At 34.3% G+C, this 8,612-nt stretch overlaps 1 protein-coding gene across 2 annotated transcripts in view; it reads left to right on the top strand.

Moving 5' to 3' along the window:
- Positions 1-7,172: 7,172 nt before the first annotated feature.
- LOC119077793 overlaps positions 7,173-8,612 on the top strand; it is a 99,692-nt gene continuing 98,252 nt past the window's right edge. For both annotated transcript variants that reach the window (XM_037185102.1, XM_037185101.1), the window contains exon 1: positions 7,173-7,894. The gene's annotated coding sequence lies outside the window, so the exon portion shown is untranslated. The remainder of the gene's footprint in view (positions 7,895-8,612) is intronic.

Here is an 8,612-nt window from a genome sequence, read left to right as displayed (position 1 = left end):
CGATTGATTCCAATTGATATCTTCTGGGGATCGATACTAAGTTCTACTGACTTAAACACGTCCCCACATTACAAGATATTAATTGAGAATAAAATGCATTGACAGTCACCTTCATGATTGAATCCGAATTAAATGGAATTTACAATCGCTAAACCGAACTGGTGTGCATTAGGCCTGTTCATTTTAGAGAAATAGTCTCAAATTCATCTGGCATGGTGTCTATCTGGTCCGGAAGGCTAAAATATTGGACCCGTATTTTTTTTAGAATTTTAAAAAATAGTTTATATCTGGGGAGCGAAGCATTTGTTCATATGTAGGAATGCGTTGGTTAGAAGAGTAAAAAAGATATACACCCTCATTCTCCTCTCTTCTAACCAACGCTTTCGTACATTTGAACAAATGCTTCGCTCCCTAGATCTAAACTATTTTTTAAAATTCTAAAAAAAATACGGGTCCAATATTTTAGCCTTCCGGACCAGATAGACACCATGCCAGATGAATTTGAGACTATTTCTATAAAATGAACAGGCCTAGTGTGCATACGTTATTTTGCACAAGCTGGTCCCATTTGGTATTGTATGTGACCAGCTGGTGCAAAATAACGTATGCACACCAGTTCGGTTTAGCGATTGTATTGAATCATTAACTCTAACTCTAACTCTGAACAAATGTTCACAAAAACATCACCTGATTGAAATCTGTTCATTGGCTTGCGGTAAAGGAGCGACATCTCTCGTTCTCCCGTTGTACTAAGTGCATCTTATGCATCGTTTGTATTGTCATTCCGTCAGTTTTTACATTTAAATTTTATGCAGGTGTCAGTTTTTATTAGTACCCCGATGAAGAAAAGTCAAGGGTCATGAGTCTTTTTAATGCATGAGCATTATTGTACAAAGACTCAGTTCAAGGACAATGACTTTTAAGAGCGCTCACCCCTCGGCAATTTTCTAGCCTACATTTGTGCGCAAAAATATTGGTTTTTTGATGATTTCTCTGAACCAAAATCATTTTTTGAAAAAGTAAAACCATTTAAGCATGTAAAAAAACGGTACTTTTAAGGGAAAAATTGGTTTGTGGTAGATAGCTTAACCCATTTGGAGAAACCTTTGCAAAGCACATAAATTTACACATTTGCAAAGGTTTCTCAAAGTGGAATAAGTTATCATCCACAAACCAATTTTTGTCTTAAAAGTAACACGTTTTTACATGCTTTAATGGTTTTACTTTTTCAAAAAAAGATTTTGGTTCAGAGAAATCATCAAAAAACGAATATTTTTGCGCACAAATGTAGGCTAGAAAATTGCCAAGGGGTGAGCACTCTTAACATACTTTTCCGTTTTAATCCAAAAGGTATTTTCAGTCTGCACCATATTTCTTCATTGCTGGTGAACCTTGTCCTTTTTACTCTGTTGTTAATATTGTTTTTGTGTATTGGATTGCCGCAAATGGAAGTTTCTACGAATTTAATAGAGATTCTTATATCTGCATGACAATGTACTCAAAGAACCATTGATCGAATTTATAATTTTGTTTTCTGCTCTTTGTTTTTCAGCTCCCTTGTATAGCACCATTTCGATTTGGGCTAAATGCTAAAATATGTTTTTATCGAAAATATGAACATTCTAATTAGCCTAATGTAATTGTAAATATTTCAACCAGAAAAATTAAAATAAAGCTTCTTGAAATCCAATTATTCTGTTTTTTCCCTGATATGGTGCAGAATACACAATCTCTAATGTTATTTTTGGGTCTGTACTGTGATTAAATAATTTCTTCGGGCACAATTGTGTTCAAAGAAAATCCCTTGACAAAAGAGATATAATTGTAAAAGAACGTAACACAGCAGAACAAAACATTTTCATTGTGAAATGTGCATAGTCATTAAATTTTCAGTCCCGTACGAAGTACGGAGGCTATTTGGATTAAATTACCGTTTGTAACACTCGGAGTTCGAAGCAAAACAACACATTTTGCAATTGAAACGAAATACTGATGAATTGTGTTGCTTGACGACTAGTCAAATGACATTTCTAGTGAGAAAAGTGCAGCAGTTTTGAGAAAGTAAAACTTTTCTCATTCGTACAGTTACTTTGTTTATGTTTTCGAAAATGGTATGGCGAAGATGGCGAATCGATGTTTTCGTTTCGTGGAGACAATAAAAAAAAACACAACTGCAAGCATGAAAAACACTGTGTTCACTTTTGGAAGGAATAGGAAATTCCAACAAGCGCGATGTTTGCGACCAAAGTGAAGCGATTTTGCATATAAATCGAGTGAATTTCATCCGAATTTTCAAATTGTTGTTTTATTTGGAAGGTAATTGAACACCAAATAAAATGTTGTTTTAAATATTTCTTTTTGTCCTTGGACTAAGGCCGTTACACGTCTCTAAAAGTATTTCCTTTTCTAAATAGATTACATTTCAACCGATTCTCGTGACTTTTGTTGCATTTGGAAGAGACATCGATGTCTTGCATACATTTGGGCGTTTTTTAAATACTAGATTTTAGTTTACTTTTGCTGATATCTTTCCACCACAATCCTTTTTCAAAAACATAGGAATGGAATAAGCGACCAGAAATGTGTAAGCTTTCAACAGAAAATAGATTCGGACATGGCCTATTTTAGGGGAATTAAGTTTCACAAAGTTCCCTAATTTTTCAGGAGCGTTTTGTCTGTTAATCTAAAATAACAAAAAAATAGATCAAAGTACCTCCGTTGTTTTATTAGTTGCTTTTTTAGCAATTCAGCACAACAAGAATCTACGCTACAAAACTTAGGCTACATTTTCTGTTGTAGCGTATAGACTCTGTGTGGCGGTAAGCTTTTGTGAATGATATTGAAAACTTTGCGTATTGTGTAAAGGAGAAATTTCCGGGAATTTAATTCTCTACAATAGGCCCTGGATCAATATTTTGCGATTTGGTTTTCTAAACTTTATGGTTATGTTAAACAATTCTCCCGCATGCTCTACTACAAATTCCATTGGATACAACCGGATTACCACACTCGACTGAAGCAACTGAACTTACAATCACTCGAAACGCGTCGACTACAGTTCGATGAATTTTTGCTCCATAAACTGGTTCACGGTAACATCGACTCAACCCTGACTCAACCACAATCAATACTATTCTTCGATTGACATAGTGGAACCGAAGTTTTCTGTGTTTAAGAGCCGAGTTAAGTCTCTCTATGACATTTAAGAGTTACAGTTTGATCAATGGATGTAAGATCTTTTTCTCTTTAATTTTTTCTTTTCTTTGATTTTCGCTTTAATCTCCTTTTGAGACTATGAATTTAATGATTTAATAACGACAACTTATACGTAAATTAACGGTTAATATGTTATTAGGGTAGTGGCCTGTATATTAATCGGAATAAACAAACAAACAAACAAATAGTTGTTTCCTGATTACGGAATTTCCATTGCTTATACTTTTTTGTCAGAAGGTATACGTTTCGCAATTATTTCGTACAGTGCATTAGGTAAATATTTCGTTATTAGGTTAACTTACGTACTGTTGTGAACGAACCTTCGAACTAGAGTTACGCCATATATGCAAGAGTGATATATACGACAAAGTCGAATATTCGTGGGACAAAAAAACCTGTGTTGGTAACACTGATTTTAAGCTAGTGTTGTATGGGGACAATCTAGCGTAGCGATGGCACTGCCTTCGACTCGGTCTTTTGAGATACGAAATTTAAAAATCAAAATTATTTTGTTAGGAAATTAAATTGAAAATATTGTTCGATGAAGTGACAAAAGTGACCGACTTGACGACAGCGTCAATCATTGAGAGTCCTGTGAAATAGTGCTCAAATCCACAATCATTAGTGTTACAAAGTTAGGAGAGCTACGGTAACAATTATAGTTAAATACGAGATCGTACGGGGCTAACGTTGCAGCTTGGCTGGTGTTTAATTAAATTGTCGTATCGGAGCGACTAGGTTCTTTGTATCGCAAAAATTCATAACTTAGTATCAATGTATTATGCCTTGCGTATGGTATTAATAAAATGTGTGGGACACACTCGTATTATTTGTTGGTGGTAAGATAATGAATGATGTCGTTTCTGGATGTTATTAAATTCCATAGTTTGTACAGTGTTAGTGATTCGACATAAATGTAAATTAGTATTGACGACAAAGTATGTGAAACTTCAAAGGCTAATTCGCAAATCATATCAGCTTCATAGCTTCGACAAAGTTTGTGAAATGAGTAAACAAGCTTGTTTACAAACAATATGTTATGAGGTATATATGTGTGGGGGCACATACAACGTTAGTCAGTTTGGCATGAAAGTTTATTCTGAGCAGACAATCATTATCCAGATGTAAAGGGTTAAAGAAAAGGGCATTGTCACAATATGATTGCACTGTAAACTTTGTGTCTTGAATGTCCAATTAACACGACGCGTTTATTTCTCAATTATTTGTCGAACTAGAAATTGGTAAATATTTGTGATGTAATCCAATTATAAAATTACAATTTAAAATATAGCTCGAACTACACATATAATTTGGAAACTTACCCCTCGTTTCTCCGGGAGATAATCTCCCACATAAAGATTCAATCTGTCATTGCTTTTGCTTTAAATATCGCGTCATGTTTGACTCAAAATCTTTTACTTCTTTAGTTGTGTTATACATTTTGCTATTGTAAGGGATCCCTAGCAGTTATGGGCTTTATAAATCAAAATCGTACCTTAACAGTAGATGAAGCCGTGGCTTGGGAACTTAATTTTAATTCTAGGGTTTTAGTTTAGTTTTCAATCTTTTCAGGATATCTTTCAACCATAATTCATTTTCAAAAAGTTACGACCGCAATAACGACCACGAATGTGTTAGCTGTCAAATGAAAATTGATTTGGTTGTGGCAGTTTGACCAGCTCTGAGAAAACTGAACAGTTTATGAAAATTTCGTTTAACTGTCCACTTTTCTCAGAGCTGGTCAAACGACTTCACGGAAAACAAATTTTTATTTAAAGCTAACACAATGGCGGCCGTTATTGCGGCCGTACATTTTCCGAAAAAGATTCTGATGAAAATATATCATCAAAAGTGAAATACGAGACTCGCAACGTACGACTAGGACGACTAGGAGCGTACAAGGGTTTAGCTTCGGACAAAAACCAAATACTATAGCGTCATCTCTTTTGATTGAACATCGAAGATGTAGATCATAGAATATACAATTGCTAAAAGTTTCCTATGTGCAGAATGAGCACCAGCTGAATACCACCAGCTGGTGTACAAACAAAAACACGTTGTATTGTAAACAATTCAAAGACAACCCACACACAGTGCATTTCTACGTTAACGTCATCAATGAGCGCACATATCACGTATGAATGAAGTAAACACATTGTTAAGAATGTGTTTTGATTGTTTATCATACAATAAGTGTGTGTTAGTAGATCCAGCTGGTGATATTCAGCTGGTGCTCATTCTGCACATAGGAAACTTTTAACAATTGTAGTGAAAACCAAATGGCCGCCGTGATAGAAACAAAATAGTTTTCGGTTAATTTCTTGAAAATAAAAACTTATTTCGAAAAATTGAAAACATAATTTGACATAAGTGACATAAGAAACGGTTTTGATATTGCAACTTATGTGACCATTCTCGATGTACTGCCGAAAAAATGTACCACCTTAAGTGGAAAACAATTTTGCCTTGCAAACGTGTTTTAATTGTGAAAAATATTCGTGAAAATGAAACAATATTTTAAATGTCAAAACACATTTTTGTTAAGTAAGGTTCAAATTAACCGTTCGTCCATTTTTTGTTATATTCCATCTCTTGCATCCTGAGAATTACGTTCCTAAACATGCCCTATTTTTCGCTCAATTTTGGTTCTTGTCCGAAGCTAAACCCTTGTACGCTCTTAAGGAACCCACTGATAAGTTTAACTACTTTACAAAGAGAAAAATTAACTTTTAGAAGAGTAGCTCAGCTTTTATACGATTGTACACTTTCTCGTATAAATGGTCCTTATCAACGACACTACTAAGTACCGGCGCCTCTTAAGAATAATTACTTATCAACTTACAAAATGTGCAAAAGCCGAGACTTAATTCATACCGAATTTAGGCCTATCAAAAACTTTTATCAGCGGAAGCACAAAACGTCTATTGTAATGTAGATATGAGAAAGTGCTTCTATGGACAGAATGGACATGTACAATCAAACAATTTATTCAAAATTTAAGGAGCGTTTGTTTAATAAATGATTTATTTCTTTTGCCAAAGCTTTCCAAAGTGCAACTTTTTTTTGTTGTTGTTGGAATTTTCGTGCAGGACATACCGACATATTTGAATCATTGCCAGAAACAGTTTCTATTTTATTGTTTGGGTACAATGCATATACTTTAGAGTTTATATTATAAAACGTGAATTCGAAAAATGTTTCATTTAAAAATAAAAGTTTACCATTAGAGGGACATGCAGGATCGGTGGAGCCAAATTTTATCTCTCGTTGTTGTATATGTATTGTACTTCATATGGGATTGAATAAACTAAAATGTTCTTTTACAACGTTTTTGTTTCAGGAAAAAAGAATTTAATTTTTTGTCGTAAATACTATCCAGCATGGAACGAGTTTCTATTGTCACATAATTCGTCAATGTTTCGAGAGAGACCACGAGTTAGTATTTTTTTGCTTCCTTTGTCAGGTAATTAAAATTTGAATAAAGTGTCCTATTGAACAAACAAACGACGAAAGGAATCCCGATAATCGGTAAACCAACGTTAGACATCTAAATAGAAAAACAAGTGGTTTGCAATCAACAGCAGCTGTTTGAGTTAAGATAAAAGGATATTTTGCAACCATAGAGTCGGTGTATACAAGAAACAAAAACATTGGTTAAAGTAGCGAAGACACTCTGGATGGAATATCTGCCGAAATATTTCGATTTAGTACTGAAACAGTATGATAAGGCAAGCAAACCATTGCAACAAAAAACCAAATTGCATCAAATCTCTTACATTAAATGCCTCACGCCACATGAGTCCATATATCGTTCCCTTTTCGTTATCCTAAAATCTGAACCACTCAACTTCCCCTCCATTTCCCAATCAAAATTACCCGTCTCGTTTCCACACCGCAATGCTGCGCACAATCACCAAAATCACCAAATCTACCACTGAAACGGAGCAACAAGCACACAAATTTGATTGTCATATACACCTTCCCCAAGAATTAAAATATTTGTACATTTCCGCTTATCTCGATGTGAAACATTAGTTTTGTTTATGCCTCCTGCGGCGGTGTATGTGCGTTAATGCTCTTTTTTCGATTCGGTTTTCAAATCACATTTCGAATGATTTATAGTATTTTATGAATATGAAAAACGCGTAGAGGACAAAAGGTATGTGTTGATAAGCCAATGTTTATTCGTTGCTCGGTGGTTTAGTTTTTTTTTTTTTTTTTGTTCCACAACTCTCAGTGAATGATTAATGTGAAGTAGAGAAAGTGGAAAATACTCGCAATTTATGTGGTTACCGGAAAAGTGATGTGCTTCCTGCTGTGAAAGCTTATCAATGCAACATTTCATTAATCATTTTCGAATCAGAAAAAAACAAGAAGAAAAATTGGTCTCTTTATCGAAATCGGATATGATTTTCGCTTGCTTTCGTTTGTAGTAGATACCAATCAAAGATTTTTTCGTATTAGTATACCACTTAACGGTTTAAAACATTAGTCAAAAAGAATTTCGAGATTTCCGTTTCGGTTAAGTTGTGGTCGATAAATGTTTTTATTGAAACTTCCATGGTCGATTAACGTTTTAAGTTTGGGGGGCAAGAATAATAAATCTATAACACATATCCAAAACGAACATTATTGTAAGAGGAACTGGAAAGTTTTACGCATAAAATACATTATTGTGGTAAGTAAAATACTCATTTTGTAACAAAGTTTGTTGATTTAAACAAGAAAAAAATAATCAAAATCCATTAAGCCAATGCATGGTGTGGACGTAACTTAATAATGGAAAGTTTCACTACAAATTTACGCCTCATTCAAGTTCTTCCTTTCTTCCATTCAGCATTAAAAATAGAATAAAGTCAACGTCCACAACAAATTCTTTAAAAATGGACCCATTCAACGTGTGTACCTATTTCAAACAATACGGCAAATATCTTCCATTCTCATTTTACACGTTTTATACGGGATACCACCGGTATTTCTGGTAGATTTAGATTTTCTTTCTATTTTTAAAACGAAACCGTAAGACGTTTATAAAGAAAATGAAACGGGAATTACGACTGAAACATGGCTTTCTAATTCTGATTTTTTTTTTCGATTGCTCGAATCTTTCGCTTTATAAAATGAAAGCATGTCATGGTCCCAAAAGCGGTGCTATATTTAGTGGTATGCTTCCACTTTCTAAATGGTGTCACACAGCTTCTGTGTATTGAGTTTTTATAACATTAACCAATTTATAGTGGGGTAAATTGTATGATAAAACGAACTAAACTACGGTAAAAGTAGGGTGTGTGCACACGAATGTGGATCGAGATAGTAGATGGAATAATAAAGAGCTGCTAGAACAAATTATATATGAAAACTGACCATTGACCGTTGTTGTTGGCGAAACTTTATTA

This window comes from Bradysia coprophila, unplaced genomic scaffold, assembly GCF_014529535.1.
Source record: "Bradysia coprophila strain Holo2 unplaced genomic scaffold, BU_Bcop_v1 contig_24, whole genome shotgun sequence".
Classification (NCBI taxonomy): domain Eukaryota; kingdom Metazoa; phylum Arthropoda; class Insecta; order Diptera; family Sciaridae; genus Bradysia; species Bradysia coprophila.
The sequence above is the reverse complement of the archived record's forward strand: the minus strand, read 5'-3'. Positions and strand labels throughout refer to the sequence as shown.